This window comes from Solea senegalensis, linkage group LG15, assembly GCF_019176455.1.
Source record: "Solea senegalensis isolate Sse05_10M linkage group LG15, IFAPA_SoseM_1, whole genome shotgun sequence".
NCBI lineage: Eukaryota > Metazoa > Chordata > Actinopteri > Pleuronectiformes > Soleidae > Solea > Solea senegalensis.
Genome location: NC_058035.1, coordinates 13760411 through 13785877, shown reverse-complemented (window position 1 = coordinate 13785877; position 25467 = coordinate 13760411). Strand labels below are relative to the sequence as shown.

Sequence of the window (25467 nt, the reverse complement as noted above, 5' to 3'; positions counted from 1 at the left end):
AACTGGACTTCCATGTAAGATGCTAAGCAGTATGGAATCACATACCCTATTGTGAATATCAAAAGAGCAAAACAATTCCATATCATACAATATTGTCATGAACATTTGCAGGTCAAAAAAAAAGGTATTGAATAAAAAAAAATAATACTAAAGAAAATGACAAAAACAAACCAAAGGCATAAGGGGAAGGTAAAGGCAGAACAGAAACATACACAATGACCTCGAAACACATAGATGCAGCCACACATGGTAAAACTGAACACACACACACAAACTAAGAGACTAAATATGTCACAGAGGTAGGGGGAATTACACACAAGTGGAAGTCAAAAGACACAGGAGAAAGACCAATGTCCCCTCACTGATTATGTGAGCCACACTGTCTGTCTGTCCATTCATTCGTCTTGTCAACCAACATCCACAACTCCATCCAGATGAAGTTGCATTATAAGCAGGATCACGACAAAAATGGCTGATTGTTGCGTTTTATCCACTGGACATTAGAATATTTACATTTGAGTATCACAGCCCTATCTCTCAGCCAATATTCACACGTCTAATTGTGTTTATTGTTTATTGTTCCTTTTTTTGTTTTTAGGTTTCTTTGCACAATAGGCAGTCATTGCCAGCACTGGAGAAGCAATATTTCCACATGTTCCACCTGTTTGCTCAGCAGTTGAGTCTCCGTCTCTGTCTCCGTCTCAGAGCTGCCCTGATTATAGTCATAGTCTCCTGTGATGAATCAGAATAACCAGACAGCTGTGAACAGAGCCGAGAGACGGTGAGTTGCTCTACGTCTCCCTCTGTCAGATCATTATGCTAAAAGGTTATTATGGAATTATTGATTAATAACACCGAAGCATCCTGGCTAATGTACATTAAACAACACACCCCATAGGTTGTGCTGTTGTGTATCCGTTCATACCACGTGTGCATGTCTTGATGTCCTTGATGTTACGAGTGGGGCTCCTCCCCCTGTCATTCTCTGTGCATGTGAGAGAAGAGGCCGCATAAGAACTTGAAGGCCATCCAGCTCACAACCTTTTCCTGCATTGACGAGTCCCCCGCTCATCTTTCTCCCTGTCACATTTGAATCCTCCTCAGGTATTTTACCACCAGATCGACCCGAGACCTCATTCATCTGCTGCCCGCTTTGGCTTTCACTCGACCGTTTTACTCGAGGTTATGTGGCCATGTCCATGTTTTATGCATGATTTATGTGTGCCATGTTCTCCGGGTCCCATCACCGGCCTTTTTTTTTTTACCAGTGATCTCCTGATATCTCAAGGGTTCGATCATATTCCATGAGGTTGAAGCTGCTGTATATGTAGATCTGAATGTTTTTTTTTAAAAATATGTTCAAAGCAGGGGAGTGGAGTAAGCCTTTGACAGCGAGCGTTTCAGCTGCCACTCGTTTGATATTTGACGACAGTGTCTGTAGTAAGGGGAATGGACATGGCCTTTCAATACGCAGCTTTATCAACACCCCCAATCTTCATTTTTGGAACAATTTTATCTATTCATTTAAAAAAAAAAAAAAGGCTTTTGATTACCTGTAAGGTGACCTTGCCTACTCCATCAGGATGATGGATTTCAGGGAAGAGCCTCATTCATCTAAGATTTTTTTTTTTTTTACACAAGCACATGAGAGGGCTTAGCAGAAGTGGTTCCATGTTATCATCTCTGGAATCTAAGGCCGTTAAATTGGAAAGAAAGGTTGTGGGTACTTGCAACCAAGCTACTATTGTTACATCCAAGATGAAACCAAAGTTTGGGCCAAACACAATACCAAATATTAATTTGGGAATAAATCAGAAGCATAATCTTTATTCCTACTGAGCTGCATGGAGGCCCAAAGGGTCCAAAGTGAAATAACATGATGAAAAAAAAAAGACCTAATAAATGAATAACCTCTATGCAATGTATTTATTAGGGCACGAGCCACAAATGGCAGGCGCCAAAACACAGGTTCCTCGCACAAATTTGTGCGAGGAACCTATCCTTCAGATTATTATTATATCCATGGCTTGGCGGCCATTTTTGAGGGGGTAAACGTGCATAAAATCTCTTGAAACTTTGCATGGAGGTCAAGTCATGTAAAAATGCAATATTGGCATAGTTCCTGGACCCCTGCATCCGTCAAGGGCTCTATAGCACCCCCCTAAGGTGAAAACAGAGGCAAATTTGTTGTTTACAGCCACTGCAGCAAAATCTTGTTCCACTGAATTTCCAAAGATGTTACAGACCAAGATTAAGAAAAAAGTCTTTTGGCATCCATTTTGGCGACTTGCATCCTCCGTAATTGAGCAAACTCGTCCAAGCGCATTCGTCATACCGATTTAAAAAAAGCGACTGCTGAGTGAGGGAGACAGTGAAGCCTGCGTGGGGTGCGCGAGGGCCCTGTCATGACTTTGTGCAGTCCTAGTTTATTTTAGAATCATTAAAATGATACTGAACACATTACCCTCACCAACAGCTGTTCTGTTGGAACTATTTTAAACACAGGGTCAAGATTTTCTACACTTGGGCAAAACATTTAGTCACATTAAAAACACATTTGTGGGAACAACATTCATGCACAAGTTCATGTGCATTTCATATTTATTAACGGGGGGGGTTACGTCTGTGGTCATACAAACTCCTGCAATTTATACAATGTGCAGCTTACTTCGACATGTTGCATTATTGATTCTTGGAATAGGCCTCGAGTTGGAGCCCCAAACTGGCACCGAGTGAAAAAAAAAACCCATCCACATTAAAGTTTAAGTGTGTTCAGCTCATTACATGCTCACTGCTTTGTGTGTTTCATGGCCACTGGACAAAGATACTGACTTTTAGTCAAGATGTTCGCTGGGTTTTGCTAAGCGTTATAAAAGTATGTATTTCTTATCCCCGTCATCATGTAGTCGCTTCTTGAAGACTCGGGAACGTCATGATATCAAAGCAGCGTTATGTCTAGCTTCACAGGAGCCACTGGGTTCCCTCATTAGACAGATGCTGTTGCCAGAGGGTCTGTGGTATCTGGGGTAAACTGTTAGTGGCATCCTTGCTTTAACTTCACAAGAACAGATGTCAGGGAGAGAGAGAGAGATTGCCTTGTCATTCCACCTGAGGTTTCCATCCTTTCATATTCATATTAAATTGTTCTTGTGTCAAGTTTCCTGACAACGGTGATGTGATAAGTGAAAGAACATTGGCTACATGACAGAATGATGTGTCAAGAAATAGCTGCGCCCGGTTAATGAATAAATCAAAACATGCATGTTGCAATGGTGCGTCATTAGCTGAGGAAGTAATTACGGAGCTAAAAAAATTGTGTTCATTTTTCGGCTAGGTATAGTAGTACATGTCATTTGTTTGGAATAGCTGGAAGGGATCTTGAATCATTAAGTGCTTAATTTGCTGGGGAGTTGAGCTGAGATTTTTGTAAAACTTATACTCAAAGACTCAAAGTATTTTAGTATCTGAGATTTTTGTAAAACTTATACTCAAAGACTCAAAGTATTTTAGTATTTTCAGTTTGTGAAGGAGGCAGAAGTCTTCCAGTGTCATTGGTTCCAATGGCGTGCACAGATATTACTGGGGAGGGAGGGAGGCTGAGCGCAAGTGAAAATAATAATAATCATTCATTGAAAAAATGACATTACAGCAGCACAGCTTATATTTACTTACACGTCAAACTGGGTCCATTCAACAGGTTTCTACAAAATGACTTGCAGACATTGCACTTCAGATGAAGTTTTGGGGCATTATTATTCATCTTCACCTGCTTTATCCTTCACTTGGGCGGCCAATCCCAGCTGACGTAGGTGGGGTTCACCCTGGACAGGTCACCAGTCCATCACAGGGACACAGAGAGACAAACGACCATTTACTCTCACATTCACACCTATGGTCACTTTAGTGTCCAATTTACTGTGGGAGGAAACTTGAGAACCCAGAGAAAACCCACACACACACGGGGAAAACATGCTAACTCCATGCAGAAAGATCTTTGTTCTGACCGTGTCAAAAACCAGAGTCTTCTACAGAGGCAAGGGTCAACCATAAATATATTCAAAATGAGTAGAAATGTCTTTCAAATTGGGGCCCTTACCTGGTCAGAGGGAAAAGGGGGAGGTGCTTTAGGGCCCTCTGGGGTCTATCTGTGCACCTCAATGTTCCTGTGACACCCATTCTCATTGGTTTTACTCAAAAACATTAGGAGAAGCTTGCAAATCCTTATTTTTCAGAGACAGATTCCAATCAGACTGGTCAGCAAAAGAAGTATTCCAACAAATAAGGATTTATGTCATCTCATTTCTAACACGTCGTGCAGTGTTTGTTTGACAAATTGGATTTTTTGCTTCCAAACAAATTGAAAAATAGAAAAGTAATCAAACTGTAGTTTAATTAAATAAATAAATATATGTATATATACACATATACACACATGCAGAGATTATGGTAAACAAAAGGCTGTAAGAAACATCAGACCCACACGAGAACTTGTGATGTCATACTGTGTCCGTCATCCAAGTCGATCCCACACCCTCAGACCCAGACGATACAGGGCTTGTGAAAAAGTCATGAGGCCTCACAGATATCGTCTTTTCTGTGCTGCTTGTCACTCTTGGTTGGAGAGATTTCATTCCACTGTGGACATGTCAGAGCAAATATAATTCCATTTGATTCCATCTGAGGATTATGGTCCTCTCCTGGCTCACCTTTCGCTTTGTTGACATTGGCAAGAAATGTATTAGAAGTGGCTAAACAAAATCCAGTGCAGCCTGGGACGTGCCCTTGTTTTGGTTTTCCCCTCACAGCTTGCCTAACAACAGCTACAAGCTGTGATCGTCACGGCTGTTGTATTCGTTTCATGCCTTTTTTTTTGTACTCACTTCATTCATTCATTCATTCATTCATTCATTCATTCATTCATTCATGACCGTAAAGGTGAATGTTAGTTTGTCTGTGTTGGTCAGCCCTGTGCTTGACCGATAACCTGTCTGGGCTGTAAATTGCTTCTTATCTTATGTCAAATTGGCAGCTGCTACAGCCATCAAAGAATGAATGGTCATGATAATGATAACCTGAATTATACAATCCCCTAGCCAAGATGTTCTTGTGCCAAAAAAAACATGGACCAGAGTGCCCGAGTTAGCTGTGTCTGAAAAATTGCCTGAAGTGATGTCACCTTTAAAAATGGAAAAAATGAAAAATAATTATGGGAATGAGGAGTATAAGAAAAGGGTGAGCTGGACAGATATTTGCAGCCTGCTCCACATCTCAGCTGGAGACTTGCTACATTAGGTACCACACTTTATATAACCAAATATTTGACCAAGCTGCAGCAAACCGAGTTGAACAGTGGGTTATAGACGCTGTCGAGTATATTCTCTACTACACAGGGTCACTTGTTTATGAAGTGCTGAAATATGTGCTTGTTTGCTTTGACAAAAAAGCTGAATGTTTTACTGAGGAGAATATACTCTACACGGACTAGCAGCAATTATATGTTTTGTTGCCATGGTAACATTCAGGCTATGCTGCATGTTGATTTCTGCAGAGATAATGATGACCAGGATATGAAAATAGGCACAACACCACATGGGATAGTTTCACGCCGATGTTCCTCGACTATTGGCCAAGCCTTTACATTTAAATTACACTTGTGTTAAACACCTCTTTATAAGAACATCTGCCATCTCCCCACCGTCTATTTTCTCCAATTCTATTCCTCCGTCTTACACACTCTACCTCCCTCTGGAAATTAACGGCAGTCAAAAGAAGTCACAAAAGAAAATGTCTGAATAAACAGATTACAGAACCACAGGCTCAAATCTACCTCAGGGTGGACTGAAGGTGAATATCGTAGAACAACAAATACAAAAACCTGCGTCACACTGTGCTGTATACCTCTAACGCCCATGTGTGTTTGGGTCCAAAGTGGAAAGAACTATTCATAGTGACTGAAAGCCGCAGCTGACACTAATTCACAGTTTCTTGAAGCTGTCTCCGTATGTTTTTCTAAAACTATTAGATGTACAGAGAAGTTTTGTGCATTAATGAGCGCCAAGGAAAGTGAGAACAACTACACGTACTGTAGTTTGTTAGTGCTTCGGGACCGACACTGCTCATGCATTACACACCGGACAAATATCATTGTTCTGTTCTGCAAACACAGGAAGGTTAGGTCAGAATAACAAGAAGCTGCTGCAAGATGTGTGTCCACAGAAGCACAGACTGTTCGTGTTTGTACACAGGTGTGTGTGTTTTCTGTTTAAGGACAAACGGACAGAAATTGGGGACAGTGAATGTTTTGGGTTTCAAAAGGTACCCTAAAGTACATACAGTATCTATCTATCTATCTATCTATCTATCTATCTATCTATCTATCTATATGTGTGTATGTGTGTATTAATCTATATGCAACAAAAAGCACCAACTATAATCTCAAAAAAATATAACCCTTGCAATTATGCACACCTGCTGTTTTTAGATGACTTATATTGTGATGCTTGTTTTGTTTTTATTCCGCCTAAGGCCATGTAATGGTCATGCGTGTCGCATGTGAATGCTCTCTTTCACACTTTTCCTTTTGCCCCTTGGGAGAAGAATTGGCTTCCTGAATAGGGAATTGGTTGAGTCTTACTCTGAACTGATGTCCTTACACCTGGTGGCAGCATGTGCTGGAGGAATTCTAAAAAGATGTTTGTTTAGAACAGATACTTTAAGGGCAGTGAAACGGTTTTGCATCCATGTATTCCACATAAAAGAAGAATAAAGAGGATTAAAGTGATTTTGGGGGCCTGGATAGTTCATTAGCTGGCATCCCATGGGACAATGTTCCCATTTTTCTGTTGACCCAGGTTTAATTCTGCCTGTGCTTTTGTGCCGCATGTCTTCCCCTCCTCCTCCCTTCATGGTTCGCCGTCCCGTCCAATAATTGCAAAAAAGATGACTGATTTTGACAATCTTCTGACTTTACATCAAGCTGGACCATCAATTTTCAAACTCTTGAATTTGTCTAATGTCTCTTGAATGAATTGTGAGGCAATGATGCACAAGCTGAGCTCCACAGAGCTGCTAGCATGGCTGTAGTCTTTATATTATTCAGTATTAAGAGTGTTCGGAAATGATTCTTCAATCAAGGACCACTGACTAGATTTAGGTCCGTGATATTGGCTGCACGTCATTGGGCCTTCATCAGCGGAGAGACTTTGCCCAGCCTTTAAAAATGACCAAATGACTTTGTTTACACACTACTTCACAGAGGAATGTGCTTACAGCCACTGCAGCAAAAATGCAGTATCTACTGATATTGATTGAAGGATTTGGACAGAATGGATGAGACATTTCGCAGTGCCTGATGGATAATGGATGACCGTTGTGGTTAAACTACGATCATTTGCTTGCCTACCCACAGTCAGCTTCTGCTGACTTTCTGTTCCACATTTGTATGGCTGTAATTAGGACACGTTTCAAGTGTCACCATGAGGGACAATCCATCATCACAGTCTCGAGCCGTGTTGAGGCAGCAGAAAGCAGTACAGTTTTAAGTATTTCACACGCAGAAATAAACTCGTATAAGAGGCATAACTTTATAGATGATAGGCTATAGCAAATGTAATCCAGCAACACATCGAACATGCTGTAAACATTCACACCTATAAATAACAAATGGAAATTCACACGTGTGAAATGCACACTGCAAATAAACAGCTGATAAAGTCATAGCCCACAGCTTGAATTTTTTTCCCCCCATCTTTTCTAAAAGTACACCAAAGAGGTCTTTTTGTACCACGTATTTGAAGTGTCTTTTCAAAGAGGCTAAAAATATTCAGTGTTACCTGAAATAAGTCTGTGAAATGATATAAATATGCTCAAAGCAAATGTGAACACTTAAAGTCTGACTGTAGAGACTCTTGGTATAGCATATGCTTTACATCTCTTCATGTATACTCATGCCAGGAAGGTGTAGACAACATATCGGGGATACACTTCCATAAAAGCAAATGTCTAATAATAATAAAAGATAAACTTTATTTAGACAGCACTTTTCTTAACAATGTTACAAAATGCTTAACGTTCGTCTGAAACCAAATCAGATCTCTCAACTTTTACATTCAAGCATTCAGAGCTGACGCTTTTATCCGAAGCAACTTACAAAAGAGGAATAAACTACATAGAAGTCTTGGAAAGAACTCGGCTAGAGAGGAACAGTGGACTGACAGAGGGTGAGAGTGCAGGGGAGGGGTAAGGTAAGTGCAAGGACAGAAGAGCACCCCATGTTCTGGTCGTACACACAAAAAGTGTCTGGATTGTCTTGTGTGCGGTGTTAATGAGGGCATTTAAGTCGGTGGGAGCAGACCATGGCAAGGCAGAGAAAAAGAAAGAAACCAAACGGATCACACAATGAGTAAGCACTTGGCGACAGTGGAGAGTAAAAAAAAACAAAAAAACATCCCCTTTACAGCAAGAAATCAGCGACAGAAACAGAGGAAAGGGACCAGGAGCATATATAGATATGTCATGTAGCATGATTAATAACCCATACATTCATGGAATGGGGGAAGTGTCTTTGTTTAGGGAGAACAGGTTTTCTTTGTGGATTCAAGGTTAATTACAGAACATGTACAACAATACACCCTCCATCAGCTCCTCATACTATATAAACAATGTTTTTTTCCCCCATTAAACGAGTAAATGATAAACCTACATGAAACCAGCAACCAATTATCAAGACTTGCCATTGATCCAGTGCTATTGAACATATAGAATTGGGTTTCTTTCGACTACAGCAATTCAGTGTGCATGCAGACACTGCAATTAAGACGCTGAGCGGTGTGTAGATACTGTATGAGGATAATGCGTGTTGACCTTCTCAACTAAACTCTCTGAAATGTCATGAGAAAAATAAATGAATGTGCAGCTGTTTCATCACGCAGCCCACTTTTCATCTTTATATAACAGGTCCAATTAACAGGATGATTTCGACTCCTCTGATAATTCACGCAGTAGTGCTCAAACTGTGACCTTTAAGCAATGCAAAATTTTTATTTTCTAGTCTGCAAACACAATTCCTATCAACGCTCATAGAAAGATAGAGGATATGCAGGTTTTCCCAATTCTTTTGTGGTCACCATCATCTGATATGAGCCCAACAACACAAGATGACAAGACCATTTGCTGGACATTTTTACCCTATAATAAAAAGCGATTAAATACACAATGCTGAGTCAGAAAACTCTAAATAGCAATCTCGTCACGTCTCTCCTGCTTCTTGACAACGCAGCTCATCCCAGCCTCTATTTATGGAGCATTATCACATGCGCTTAAACATATTTTAGCCCTTAGCTGTCGACACGAAAACGGTGGAAGTCGCTAAAATGCACCATGTCTACACAGTTATTATACAGCCACTCCCCCTAAACAAATATCTGCTGCCTCCATACCCTCAACTGACAAGCCTTTTCTTCAGCTGCATAAACTTTTTTTTTTTTAATCCACGATGACGCATGGTCATTTCAGCTAAATGTTAATGAGCGTTATTCTTCATTCAATTCAAATGCTAAACTCTTTGCACAAAGCTGTGCATTCCCACCCACTGTTGTGACGAGAAAACTTGTTTTCGGAGCAGTGTGAGAAAACGAATGCGGAAAACCAAGAGGAGATCATCAAGAGACAATTTAAATATGCTGCAGTTCTTTTTCTTCCACAGGATTTCTTAACATAATACTGTGTGCGAGACATTTAAACCGGTTCCCTCTGAGATGAAGTCGTGTTCTACATTTTATACATTTCCAGACAACGAATGGTCTGAAAAGTGGGCAGTGTGCTGTGAGCTGTGCTATATTATGCAACACATTTAAAGAACATCCCTGTCCTCTACACATAACATCTTCATTCTTAAGATAAGAATGAATCTTTATCAGGTCCACTGATATTATTTTGAGCGGGACCTAAAGCAGCTGTGAGCATATACCCTTTGCTGTGGTGGAATATTATAGAATAAAAAAGAGGTTGAAATTGACAGACTTTATATGGCTATATAACTTTATTAAAGCCTTGACACTCGGGGCTTTAAACAACATTCAGGTCATGTGCCGATGTGACATTACACAGTGTGGGTCAGCACTGCTGGCTAAGCAGCATGGTAAAGCTATTCCTCCAAATTGGCACTTTGCAGAGCAGCCATTTTGACAGGTCACAGGAGAAGAGTCACAGACATCAAATAACTCTGGCTTGATTCCACTTTGCTTCATCAGTTGCAGGGTGCATGGTGGTTCACATTCATTTAGACTGCAATTTGTATGGAATACACAGCCTTTGAATGACTGTAACTGCAGGCACAGCCATATTGACAAATACAGAAACACCTAAAGACACAGTAAAGGTCTGTACGTACTCGTTTCATAGATACATTTCCGCATTAACCACGCCCACGTCAAATTTCTGGCCGTTCACACAATAGTTGTCGGACATCACACAAGAAAATAACTTCTGCCCAGACGATGTGTCAAGAACAAACGGCAAGATCTCCCAAATGAGGGCTGTGAGAAAATGATGGCATCATTCTTTTCCCGCAGTCCTGGAAGAGAGAACACATTTCTCTGTTGTGGAGTATGTACAGGCCTTAACAAACAACAAGTTTACACAACAGTAATACACAGTAGTCTTATGGCAATTTTCCACTATACAGTTCCAGCTCAGCAACAGCTCGATTCTACACGGTGTGGTATTGTTTTCCATTACTATAGTACCTCCTCCGCGTGGAGTCATCATAGCATGGTTTTCGGTGTACTGAACCATGAGATTCATTTAATTAAAAAGACTTGGAAGGGGTTGTGGTGCGGCTCATCGCTCTCAATCGCTGCTTTCAGCAAGGCTGTCACTAAATACACCAGACTCCTCCCCGTTAGATATTGAGATTTAAGATTTCCTTGCTATATGTTTTAGATGAATGCATGTCTTTAGGATTTGTAAGTCTTTTCAACTGATCTATAGTTCGTACATCGTGCTCATGACGACACTATGACCAATCAGTGGCTGGCAGTCTGTTGACATCACGTTAGTATTGGCTTAGCTCGCTTGGAACCTTGCCATAGCCGGTACTAAAGAAAGAGAATATCACTGACGGAAAAGCAAAGAAAAAAAAAAGTGCAGTCGTGCTGTGCCGAAACCTTTAGCTTTGTCGATTTAGCTATGCTATAATGACCATGATTATTTCTCAACGTTTTTATTAAAAATCAACATGAAAATACACGATATATGAATGTGTTATACACTTTTGAGAACCACTTTCAAGAATCACTTCTAAAGGGGTAGAGAGTCAAGTTTTTAGTATGAGACTCCCCAACACTTCACTTCTCTTCTCTTATCACCTGGAGTGGAACACACACGTCGTACACATTTGATTCACTGGAGGCTCGCTAATACACAAGACCGACTTTATGTCACATCATTCCATTAAGGACTCCATAGATCACATAAACTGATAGACTTGTGCATCAGGAAGATTACAACAAAGCTGGTATAGAAGGCAGAAGCCAAAATCTCCAACTGTAGCCACAGTCATGTCGTCATTTCAAAGAAAACCCTAATAAACAACCACGGGCATAGCCGTAACCACGCCTGTGGCTATGGCTTCAAATGGAATACATGCACACAGAAGTAAATAGGCCAGTGACCTGTCAGACTTGTGCTTGTTTACCCAAGCTCAACTCGGAGGGAATGGAAAATGCAAGAAAGCACTGCTCAGAAACAAAATAATAAATAGTGTGTGTTTCCAGGATAATGAAGTGAAATGAATGACAATTACAGTGTCCTGCAGTTGTTTCCATTAACTACTGTTTCCTTAAAAAATATAGAATGACTTGTCCATAAGTGATGGATTATATGATGTAATATATTCTCTATGCAGAAATAATAGCACCTGTCGGCAGAGTTAAACATATCTCATCACTTCAATACAATAAGCAAGTGTGAGTCTTTCTGCCTGCACCCAGTGCAAAATGTATTGCCTTGCATTGCTCATCTATCATGCATGAACCATCTGTCTGGAGGATTTATTTAATTTCTCCTCTTCTCCCCCATTGTTCCTTCACTCTTTCACCGTCTGTCTCCCTCGCATTGCTGTGCCGTCTTTCAGACATCAGGACTCTGCCAGTGATCGGGACACGGGGATGTAGATGTCAGATTAGCAAGCCTGTCAGATTATCCAGAAAGAATGTGTGGGATATGACTACAAAGCCCTGGAGACAGGTGCAGTATATCCTCCTGCTATGCCACAGAGGCAGACTGAAGAGGGGTCACTTTTTTATTTGAATCCCAGAATGTGGTCAAGCCAAGTTTTTCTTTTCTGTTCCATCCAAATAATTAATAATAACTGGATACATGACCAGACTGGTTGGAATAGTCATTAGTGAGAAAAGGGAAATGGGAAAAGCTGCATGCTGTTATAGTTATAGACAAATCCTTCCTGTGGGAGGGGACAGCACATCTTTAGACTACTGCAACATTGCATAATTTCTCCCCTGCCAGACATGATTGGAAATTATTGACAGTAATGGGCTGCAGGAAGCCATTTCCTTGTAACATTTCTGCAAAATTCAAGTAACCTCCATCTTGCTGGGAGTCCATTTCCACAGAGATTTCCACATTTGATGTTTCTTTAACACCATGAACACCACTGAGCAGATTCTCCTTTCAAAACCAGAGCTGGAGAAGGAAATCTCGACAGATCCCGATGATGAAAAGCTGGTTTCCACAGCTCTAAAACACCCTATATTGACTCTTCAAATCTCAATGGGTGACCTACTTTTGTGCTGCCAATTACATTATGTCCCCCACTTGCTTTCTTAAGTGGGTCAAGAGACACGAGAGCTCTCAAAATAACTGAATAAAGTTTGGGCGTTTGTACACAGACCGTGTGGTGTGTCATTTGTCTTGGGCTTTCAGGTTCATTTAACATACTGCACATTTCTTAAAAAAGCCAGTAATCAATGACATTTAAGAAGAGGGCATAGAGAACAGGGATGGCATCGATACCATTTTTACATGTCTGATAACTACAATACCATTATCACTTAAACAAAAGACTGTTTTATGTGCTGATGCATTTTTTTTTGTTTTTAAAAAGAAACTAATCTGATAAATGGAGTGAAAAAAGCCAATTTGAAATTAACAAAACAAAAAACAAATAACAGTTACAATCTGTTTTTGCTTTTCCCTGTCCTCATCCCCACAGCGGGATGTTGAGCTGAATCCCTAATCGTGCCATTAGCAGCATGTCTGATGTCAGGGTTCAGAGAAATGTACCAGGTTATTTACAGACTGATGTTGATAAGCGCAATAATTCAGAAAAGACCCAGTTGGGATTGTCACATTACTGTTTCGCTGGTGAGGGATTTACTGCTAAATTGAGATATGAAAGTAATCAGTGAAATTGGGGCAGAGATTTGTCTGAATCTCTTCATCTGGTGTTTGTAGACAAACAAAAACACTTTCTGAGAGCATAATGTGATGTTTTTATGTTTTCTGTGGCATCGTGTAATAATGGCAAACGCAAAGACGGCATAATATTGATCGTTTGCAGGCACAATTGTCAAATTGTCTCGTTATCTTTCAGTATGATTTCATTTCTTTATTTCCGCCATCCCTCACGCTCTCTTTTCCCACTCACTGTCAAACAATAAGAAAAAAATGAACAAGTGGAATTTTAAAGTCTGATGTCAAATGGGGGGAAAAGCTGCTTAACAATTTGTGCAAATCTCCACTTGAAAATAAAATCCTCACACCTCCAACTCATCTGGTTTCTTAAGATATGCGTTAACGAGGCATGAAGTTGCTCTTCTGGCTGATTTTTTTTAACCTTACAGTGTGACTGGATTTTCACTTTTATTTCTCTTTTGAGACAAGAATGACAGAGTTTGGCTGCACCAGTGGACTGCAGCTAACGGCTAAACCAGTAATTCAGCTGAGACATACCAATGGTGCTTTATACAGTATAAGGGTATCGAGTAACCCTGTGTAATACAAAAGAACACCTATGATCCCAGATTGCCTCGAGCATTACACAGACAGTCTTGGCCATTTGGCAAGTCGGGCTATGGTCTCTGTCACCAGAAGAAATATACAACACAGCCTGAGGGGGGGAAGAGGAGTGGGAGAAGGTAAGGTGCCAGTGGACACTCAGAAATAATCACCACCTTCCCCACACCCACACACACTGAGTTTTGTCAGTGGAAATGAAGCCACCCACCAGCTCTGTCCAAGGTTTTTCCAGGTTTTTGGAAACAAGGCTTGTGCCTGGTAATCACAGTCAAAGTTCCCCGAAACAGTCCAAACAAGTCACAGCAAAGTAAACAGCAGTTGCTCTCAGATGTTTAATAATAAACACGGGGGGCCACTGTGGTAGAGTTATTTTATATCACAATTCTTAATTATGAATAATATTGTGTAAACAAACATTTGTCTAATTTGCTTCCTCATGGCTGTGTGACTTGATTGACGATGCATCTCTCAATATTATGTTTAGAATTTTTGCAACACAACAGAAGTTAGTAAATAGTTGGAAAATATAGACTACGAGTTAGGAATGATTTAAGCTATCCAACTACTGTAAAGCGAAACATTGGCCCGTTAACTTCCCACAGCTTATAGTTACACTTTACTTTCACCATAGCCAGATTAGACATTTCCCCATTTTTCATTCTGTGCCAAGCCAAGTTTTCCAAACTGTCATCTTTACATCGTTCACATTGTCACATTGATGCACCACAGGTCATCACAGGACGCAGAGGAATGGAACCCTGGTGGCCCACGGTCACACCTCCTCCTGCAAGTGACTGGTGACATTTTTTCCAGTAGTTCAGAAAGTTACAGTGTTGGATGAACATGCAGACAAAATACTGGGCTATAGCCACAAAGACACATAATGACAAAGGACCTCAAAGCAAGTGTAATGGACATGATTCCTTATCAAGGACCAAGAGAAAAGTGTATTAACATTGACCTCAGAGACGTTCGTGGACTGATGAAACGAACATCAATCACTATCAAAGCGATGGCAAGAGGATACTGCGGAAAAATAAGCTGGAGACGCAGAGCCACCACACTCTCATCTGTCAAATATGACAGTGGGTATGATTGCCAATGGAACTGGCAGACAGACGACAAACAAGAGGCGATGTAGCTCAGCATATTCCGCAAAATATCACATGCGACTGCTTGACTTCGTCATTCATTCGCGTACAGATGTTGAGTGCTTTAAGGCAAGATTACGCTGTGGAGCATTTGCTTTGTATCCGCCATTTTATTTCAAATTCACTGTGCTGAAGAACAAAATAGTTTGTATTCCGAAAGGTCAGTCGATCTGTGAGCTTTTGCGTACATTACCAAGCCTACCTTGAAATTACACATGCAAGCCAACCCAAGATCGATGTTTCAATTAAAACATTGACACAGTGTGAAATTGTGCACACGGGGTGATTGACAGAGAACAGAGAGCTGCCGCAGCACGGAAATGACAAAAAGATCAACCGAGGGATCCTGACTCTGACCAAATGCCATTTTTTAAAAAGTCGATGCTTTCTTTTGAAGTTGTCCTTGTAGCTGTCAACAAAGAATGTCTCGACATATCAGATAGGTGTCCATTTATGTGACTGCTTCAAATGACTGAGATGCTCCGACTTCACTTCACGGTGACAGTAAAACTGTATTTTCCCACAAGCGTTGTGCCAAGAACACTCAAGTCTACGATAGTGAAATCAGCCTCACCTTCCACCTGTCCAGCGCCGACGTATACAATGTCATGCAGCTCACAGCTTTCTCACATGTCAAACACAACGCATGCACGTTACAGAGAGCGCTACTGCATTTGTGTTTCGTGTGAAAGTGAGATAGCGGAGCGTGGAAACGTGTGAGCGTGCGTGAATAAACGCCAGCGTAAAAAGGCACCGGCAAGAGCTGGAATTCACTGATCCTTTCGGGATGCATATGGGGGAGATGGTGGGTGGAGAGAGTGGAGAGAGTGAAAACAAATTCTAATTTGCTCAGGGTGGCGTTGCAAATATTCTGTGCCGATACAAAAACACAGCCTCGTGGAATATTTGCCGCTGCTTCTCTCTGTGAATATGAGTCATATTATAACATACACTCTCTATGTGTTAAACATTAAATCAAACACACTTCTATATTCATAAACTATATCCAGAAATGTCACATTTTCAGCAAGGGTAAAAAGTAATTTCTTTAATTTTCTTCTTCTCGCTCGGAGAGGAAACACAGCTCGCCGCTAACTTTCAAGTGAAAGCTGATGTGAAAGTAGTATCTGGAGGTTTGTGTCACACATTAATGTCTCAGTGACTCATGAAAGACTGATGGAAGTGCAGCACTTTGGGAACAACACTCAAGTTTGCCAGTGCGTTATGGCAGCTGTCATAAAGAGTGGGGCTGGAGGAGGGGAGCGTTACAGAGCGCGCCGCTACAGAGCCGTTCAGTTCACAAACCACAGCTTTCAAACCTCAACCCAAAGTCATTCGTTTTAATCACATGGAATGATGCTGTTGAAGACAGGAAATGCAATTGTACCCATATTTTGGGAAAAGACGCAACAGTTTGTATTGTATTGTGCATACAGACGGGTAAAGTTGTGATTGCTGTGATGCATCTTCTTTTTAAAAACCTGTCATGTCATCACAGGAGCCTATACTGTTTCCATGTTCCCCATTGCTCTAGTCATTGAGAATATGCAATTTAGAGTGTCCTTATAATAGTCACTTTTACCATATTTGAGTACTAAAAAAGTAATATAGAGCTAATACATACAATGCAGAAAATAACATAGGATAGAGAGACCACACAAATGAACTCTTCTTAAAAATATTTCAATTTGATTCAGTTTAAAACATGATCTGAAAAGCATGAAATAACTTACTTCTAAATAAAATACATGAAACTTTCTTCAGAGAGAAAGGGAAATCTTTTAAAAAAGGGAAATTAAATTTAAAAATGTATCGTGTCAGAACATGTTTAAAAAATACATGCGTTTCAATCTTGGTTAAATTATGGAACAGTCTAACAGTTGAATTAAAGCAAAGAAAAAATATGAATCAAATTCAATTTTTTTTTTTAATTATTTCTTCTGTGGCGATGCCTCAAACCACGCTTTGATATCTCCAGACATTTACGAGCAGATCTCACGATAAAGCTTCTGATGACGGACGCTCCATACAAGAAGCTTTACAACAATGAAATAATTCAAATATCAGAAAACAGTTTAAGAGAAATTGATACGTTTGTATGCGGTTACGTTACGAAACTAAGAAAGAAGACACCACTGAACTACACCGTTTGTATATTAGGACTGACCCAGATTAATATAATCAGCATGCTCCCACAACAACTCTGCACAACAGGTGTGCTCGAGCTTGTCGAGCTAAAAGGCTTTTATATTCACTGATGTAAACATTAGATGACAGGTCGATCATGTCACTACTAGTTCATTACTTACGGTCATAGAACGACATCGCCGAGGACAAACAGTTTAAATAATAATGACTTGAAAGGTGCGGTATAAAAAGGTAGCAGTCCAGGTAGGTAATCATCGATGAACACCTATAGCCTATTACACTTACATTGTGTACTTGGTGGTGTTAATGTGGTGCCATCGCCAGCAGTGTTTCCAGCATGGTGTCTTTGCATCAGCTGTAAGCAGCAGACAAGCTGCCTGTTCACAGGAGGTGTCGCCACTGTCGCTACACAACATCATACACATCCAGCTGGGATCTGAGCCCCCAGGATCTGTGGGGTTTCAGCTTCAGCACAAGTTTTGCATTCTGGAGAGAGAGAGAGAGAGAGAGAGAGCGAGAGAGCCAAAAATGCTAAAACCAGTCAACTGAACTCGTGTTGGTTAAAGCGTAACGTGCGGAGATCAAATAATTATGCTATAGAACAACCACCATTGGGTCGACCTTGTACGTCTTTTTAATCTGCACTCGTTTTTTTGGATTGCTGAACATATCGTGACAGCAGACCACAGTAATCCCGGTCCAAAGGAACACTGGATGAAACAACAGTTGACAGCATGACCTTCACACTTTAAACTAGTGTGGGTCACTGGATGGAACTGTCAGCACTTGGGCAGCAAGAGAAGTGTGTTGTGAAAAGGGAAGGAGCAGTCTTTTTATAGAGTCATACATGGCTCAGAACACTCACACCCTTCAGGCTCCTCAAAAGAATCCATTCAGCAGAATTATGAACGAGAGAGCGAGAGAGAGATTTCATTAGGGAGAGTAAATGAAGAAAAGAGGAGCCTGCATATGGTTGAACTTGACATCTTGGCTCACAGGGGAAAGATTTCCAAAAGCGTCCATCTGTAGCCGTAGTATTTCCCTCAAGTGGGATTGTGAATTGAGAAAGAAATGCCATTATCTGCACCACTCAGTGTGGTGAAAAGAAAGCCATCTGAACCATAAAAAAAGAAGAAAATACTGGGATCATCCTTAAGGGCATGTGATGACAGAGGTTTCACGTCTCACTCTGCTCTTCACAACATGTTAGTGGGCTTGCGATATTGTTGGATTAACAGAATACAATCCCACACAAAATCATTGGACAATAATTTGCAACGCAGGAAAGTTTAGTTCATATTTAAAAACGATTCCAAAGTTTAAAGTTAGTCAGTTAAAGGAGTGAGAAAGTTACTGCAGACATACTTTAAAACCACCTCAGCTATTTTTATGCTGCAGCTGATAAAAATCTGACAGGGAACGATGTACTTTTAGCCCAGAATGTGATGGACACCTGCTTTCATCTGCCTTGAATTTAAAAACAAAACTTTTTTAATGCTAACTTTTTGCCTGTGGCTTCAACTACAAACAGGTAATGCAGAATCTAAATGTTTGACGGATATTTGGGCTTTCCACGTGATCATATTAATCCACATGTTTATATCACAGTGCTGGTCTGTCTTTGAAAAAAAAAATGTCCACAAAACCTCTGCCCAATAAGATCATCTACAGTTCAGATGGAGACGGTAACATGTAAAAAATAATAATAACACAATATTGCATAAATGCAATGACATGCAGGAGGCTTGGGAAAGTACTCACTTTCCTGTTATTGAATTTAAAGGGGATCAGTTTTTAATAAACATTGTAGTAAAGGCCACTGTGTTTCCCCGATGTTATTTTTGACCCATCCTGAGGCTACAGCCAATCTGTTGTGGCCAAGAAGCAAGTGAGAAACTATTAGAGAAAATCATAATTCATACAAAATACTAAATTGCCTTCTACAGCACCATAGAGTCTTCTTCAGGCAAACACTTTTACTCTTCATCAAAGAGACATTGCTTTCATAATTTGATAGTGATGTGAACTTTAGCAGCGTTGCACAGTCCATCTATGCACTGTCACATCGCTCAGTCAGCCAATGCATTTCAGTGTCAGTGTGTCATTGTGTAGTCTGTCTGTCTAAAAGTATGGGAATACGGGGGAGAAAACATACCGGATGGCTACCATGGTTACCCAAGTTCAGCGATGTTGCAGACACTTTAAATAGCATCGAGGGTCCTACTGCTTTTGATCCAACCCTCCGAAACACAGTCTGCTCCTCCTCGGCACCAAGGAAGGAAGGAAGGAAGGAAGGAAGGATGGACACCTGGCAGGTGGAGAGCAGAGAGGAACATTGAGACACAGGAACACAAACTGAAACGGAGCATAACAGCATGATGAAATAGAGGTTCCCACATTGTCAGGTGTGCCATTCTGTGAATGACAGTTTCCTCCTAAAATATTCATGAAAAATAAATTATTTTCACGTCTCTGAACGGATGGTGTCACATTGTGTCGGAGTTCATAAAGTCGAGTCAGATATCTGTGCATTGTGTCACTTACAGTTACATTTTTGTTGTTGTTCCTGATAACTTTGGAACATTAACTGTTCGGCTTAAAGGAACATGTTTGATGTTTACATGAGGGATTAAGAATCGACACCTCTTGAAAGGACAGCATAAACATAAATGTAAAATTTACATGAGAACATTTGTTTATCCAGGTTACATTAATCCGTGACTATTTATTCTGTGGAGCATCTATGAAGTCAGCTGCTGATATTGGACAAAAAGCCCTGGCTCACAATCTCAGACTTTTGCTTTGTTTTTTTACAAATACTACACTCCAGTTACACTCCCTCCCAGTTCATCCCAAAAGGTGCTCAATGGGGGGCAAAGGTCAGGGCCAGTCAAGTCCTTCCACACCAAACTATGCACAGTCATACTGGGATAGAAAAGGGCCTTCCTCAAGCATAGCATTGTCCAAAATGTCTGAAGGGTTAAGATTGACCTTCACTGGAGACAAGGGGTCAAGCCCAGAGCCTGATTCAAACACCTGAATTCAATACCTCACAGATGTGGCCACATACTTTTGTCCATGTAGCGTATAATTCGGCTGGCATTGTCAAATTTGTCACAGTCCTGAAATGACCAGCGACTCGGCTGCAGAGACACGCGACAAATGACAAATTTAGAAAGTCTGCAGTGAAAAGTCAGACACGTGTGGACAGAAAACAAGTCTGGAGCAGACAAGTAATACCAAACAGGATGTAAGATAAATGAACGTGGAGAGTAAAGCTCAATTGTTCGATGGTTTTACTCCAAATAACTTCACCTACAGAAGTTCTACACCTTTGTAAAGACCGTCATTTCTCCCTCCAGTGACCCCACTCACAAAAATGTCCATACTTTGATGTCCATTTCACAATATGACATCACATTTCTTGCAAGACAAAACTGACACTTTCAAACAATTCTATTAATTGTGCCAGCAACTCCACAGCAGCAGCCATACTAAAGGCTTCTTCACAAATCCTGCTTTTGGTTTGAAATTCTTTGTCTTGCAGCTCACTCAACATACAACTTGTTCACAAAACATTGCCGCTATCCGAATGTTATTCACCACTGCACATGTATCACAGCATATGAGACACACTGCTTTATCTTTTACTTCAACAACATCTAAAGAAAAAAAATCAAGGAAAGTGTGATATTCAGCATCTACTTACCTTGTTTTGTCAGTGATGACATGCAGCAGCTACATGTGTTTCCTTCACCCAGATGCAACCTGACAGACATAAATCCAGAAGGGATCATTCTGAAGGATGCATTTGTCTACAATATACCATATGCTGGGCCACTTGTTAGTCTTCAGGATTGTTTCTCAGGTCATCTATGCTGCAGAGCCCAGAGAATCCTGCTAATATATGGGGTTTACAAGCAGGAAACCCAGGGGCAGGTAAACAAATCACAGCAGGTGTGGAAATTCAAGGGGCGGAGCCTGAAGGCAGGAACTGAAATGACATGACAGGTGAGATTTTTCAAAATAAAACAGGAAATAAGTGTAACTTTATATTACATACACCAATACCAAAGCCATTTAGAGGGTAATCTACCTTCCAGTGTGTCACAAGTACACATGCATGTTGCTATGGAGATTTAGAAAAGTAAGAAAGAAAACCAGGACACAGGAACATACCAGAGAGAGAAACTGCCAATGATGTGTAAATAAGCACTTTGCTAAGGCGCCATCCCCTGACACAAAACTCACTTATTCAGACTAGCCCAGACCGACTCAGCCATCTTTTTCTGTATTTCAAACTTTGTTATTTATTTTTAAACTCCATCAACTGTGTTGAATCTGTTTTTCTCTTCAACCTTTTAATTTGTCCGTTTCAATTCATATAAAACCACAGTCTAGACCATTATGCTGCTCCACCACTAGGAAAGCAACATTCCATAGAGGCATTAATCTGGAGAAACTGGAGTGCATAAACTTAATAAACTTAAACCAGGTAAACTAGGACCAGGTTTTTGGGTCAAAACGAGTTTTTGTTCAGAGCCAATTGTATTGATTGTCAAGCATTGCAAGATGGGAGGTAAAAGTGCAACCAGCATGTCTTTAAATGAGTTTATTGATGTCTATCAGCAGGGAAAGCAAAGTGTGGCTAATCACACCTGACATCCTGTCTCTGTGCAGAGAGGATGACTTTAAGAAAGGAGGGTGATGGAACCTCTTCACAAGTTCAGACAGCCCAGCTTATCGTACCAGCAATCTAAATGGAAGCATGGCTCCGAATCCAGGGGCTTACTGCAGCCCAGTGGTGCTTTGATAACCATTACACATCAGACAATTTGTCAAGTGTATGACAAGATGACGGATGTGAACAAAACAAAACAAAAATGGAAAGGCAGATCTGCTGTTGTTAGGATTGGGGGCAAATGTTTACGACAAATTCCCCCTCAAATGCGGTACAATTTAAATTTTAAGGAAAGAGTAATATTAATTCATTACTTTGCCTTCTTTTATAGGCCAACTGTAACTGTGTGTGTGCATTGTGGTTATACATGTATGCACTTGACACAATTACTTCTCAATGGCTCTTTAATCTCCATCAGATACTCGAGCACTTTTTAATCACTCCATTGAGAAGTCGAAATTAAACACTAAAACTGTCAAGTGGTGATTTAAGTGCTTTAGGAAAGACCTTGTCGAAAAGGACATGTTTTACTTTTCTGTGTATACAAAGTCATCACATCATAAAGCATGAGATAACCAATAGGCATCACAGACCACTCCGGTTTCGAGGTGTAAGACACAGAAGCCCCGTGACTGCCTCTATAAAAATAGTTCAATATTATGTTGTGATGTAAAAAGTTAACTGTAAAATTGTGATACTTTTCACATGAAAGGTTTGTTGCAAAAACAGAATGCATTTCATGTCATAAAGCAGTGTGGAAGGGCGGCTGCAGGTCACGGATATGTAGATTCTACTGTTAATGACCACGGTGGATGCAGACGCTAAAAAAAAAAAAGATGAAGAAATCATGTATAAATGTGAACCGTATTACAATTCTTACAATAAAATGTTCTCGTTATATTTTTTTGGCTATGAACTATCACGTTAAAAGGTGAAAAGTATTCCTTTTTTTACAATAAAGTTAAAACATAAAACATATAGGTGCTTATAGAGAATGTGCACAAATCAACATGAAAACAGCCTACATGTAAGGCATATGCAGTGCTACAGATTGCGTATACTGCAGTGCTTTCTTTCAACTTGATATAAAAGACTCTATATACAGTATCTCTATAGAGGGCGACCGAATCAGAAAATACATGCTGTGAAGGATTGGGCATCATGTCAGTTATGGCTAAGTATGCATCCCGGGTGCCTTCAAATCCAATCCCCGCATTGGTAACGTTTAAACAAATCAATGACATCCGTCATCTCCGATGAGAGCATGAGCGGTGAATCAATACCTTAATTAGGCGTTCAAACACATGCTTGTGAAGATAAGACAGTGTGTTTTTGAGGGTCCGGGCGTGACGGGCCTGATTATTCTCAATTCTGAAGCTGTGTAAGCTACAGCACATCAGGAAAACAAGTCTTTCTGAGAGAGTGTCTATATTGTGCTTAAAAGTAGGACACTTGAGGAGCACAGGGCCGATAGACTGACTGCTGGGTATAAATTTGGAGGAGACGCGACATCAGCCCACTCAGTGTTATGAAATCGGATTACAAGAAAATCTTGAGGGACTCAACGTCCAAGCTAATAACCTGTAAATGATTTATTGCTCATAATGATTCAGCATTAATTAGGTCGGGGGATATTCTGTGCCAAAACTGCTACAAAAAAAACAGATAAATGCAAATGCTCCATAGCATGATCCACGTCACTAATTACCCCTCCTAATAGAGTGCATCCTTTTTAAAGGAAAATTAATCTTGACATAGAGCTTTGTATGAATGGAATAGGATATCATAAGAACATTTTTCACACCGCCGCTGAGGCTCATTAGACTGTATGTTATTCATTGTATGTTATTTATTAATGTTTTAAGAGTTCTTAGATCAGTGCACATACGACATCCTATTGATCGACTTTTAACTTAAATGTGCATAGTGATTAGTTGTGACACTCATTTTCTTATTATAGTATAGAGTTATAGTAAATTAAGTGAAAACTGTTTTATTAACTTTATTAGTTGTCATTAGATATTGTTCTTCGTTTTGTTTCTCCCTTTAGGTTTCACCACAGCGGATCTTCTGCCTCCACATATTGCAGTTTCTAAATCCAACAAAAGGCTGTAAATCTCAAATTAAGTGTTTCGACTCTGTACATGAAGGCAGACTTACATTTGAATATTATATTAAGTCTAACAGGACTTAGATGTGTGTCACAATACACACAACTTCCGTATATGTCGAGCTGATGTAATCATCATTTCCGTAGCATATACACTTCGCATGTGCATTATTGATAACATTTCAGGAGCTTATCAATAATTAATTTGATCCTGCCGATACAACATCCTATAGGGATACTGTATGCTGTCAGAACTTTAAGAGCAAGGATCCAGTGGGTGGGCAGATAACGCAAACTTTGCTCAACACAGTGATTTATTATGAATGACATTATACTAGTAAATCTTATTTGTTTTTCAAAATCAAATTCTGGACAGAATAATTGTATCTGAACACAGTGTTTGACAATGGCTACATGTAGCTGCTTTAATGTAAGTGATGTAAATCTGCAATGTTTGAGGATTAAACTTATATCAGCAAGCTCTTTTTTAATCTTTTTTGTTTACAGTGATCCCCCTTGTATAAAACACCGGGCTAAGCCTTTTGTGGGTTGTTTTTAAAAAAAACAACAAAAAAAAAGGATTCATATTTTAATGTAATTTTACTACCATTGTTTATCTTTCTTCTCCACCGTAGCGTACATAGGTAGGTGTTGGTGACAAGAATGTGTCATGGTTAAACCCCTTACATGTGGGTATAGATATTTCACAGACACAGCTCATATAGGCCTTATTTTAATGGTAATTCAATTTACTTTCTGATTTTTACAAGAGACCATGACCTAAACATAATGCATGTCAGCAGAATAGCTTTAATAAAGGAACTAAACTCTGCGACTGAGCTGCCACAGGAGTTTAGCATCCTTTCATTTGATTGAACTTCTCTTTGGGTCATTGTGATTCAACTATTGTATTTAATGATAAATATACATTTACATTATGTTATACATTTACATTATGTTATTACTTCCATTTTAAAAAGCTAATTTGGGTAAACATGTTCCCCTAAGAATGAGTGTTAGCCTTGATATTCCATACTAAACACACATGGTACATTAAAGCTGTAACATATAATCTGTTTACCTTGTTTGCATATATTACTTGAGTTTCACGCAGTTATAATCGTAATATAATAAACTGCATCAAGTGAAATTAGGTAAGGGATAAACATCAGTAAAGTTTCATGTAAGCTGTATGGCAGGGCAGGTGTATTACTGTAACATACTGGATGATGGCCACATAGCCTGGCTGCTGGATCTGTGAATCTGTCTTGTTTGTCATGGGTTGGTTATATCACTGACATAAAACAAACTACTTGAGATGTGCAGTAGATTATAAAAAG

The 25467-nt window shown here is 40.0% G+C and overlaps 1 protein-coding gene across 2 annotated transcripts in view; it reads right to left on the bottom strand.

The window, feature by feature from the left end:
• Nucleotides 1–25467, bottom strand: part of LOC122781575 (gamma-aminobutyric acid receptor subunit pi) — a 64422-nt gene that overhangs the window by 37600 nt on the left and 1355 nt on the right. The window contains exons 3-4 of one of the 2 annotated variants that reach the window (XM_044045306.1): nucleotides 21046–21330; nucleotides 17622–19644 (exon numbers count right to left, since the gene is read on the bottom strand). The gene's annotated coding sequence lies outside the window, so the exon portion shown is untranslated. Of the gene's footprint in view, nucleotides 1–17621; nucleotides 21331–25467 lie in introns of both variants that reach the window. The other variant, XR_006361814.1, reaches the window with a different exon arrangement.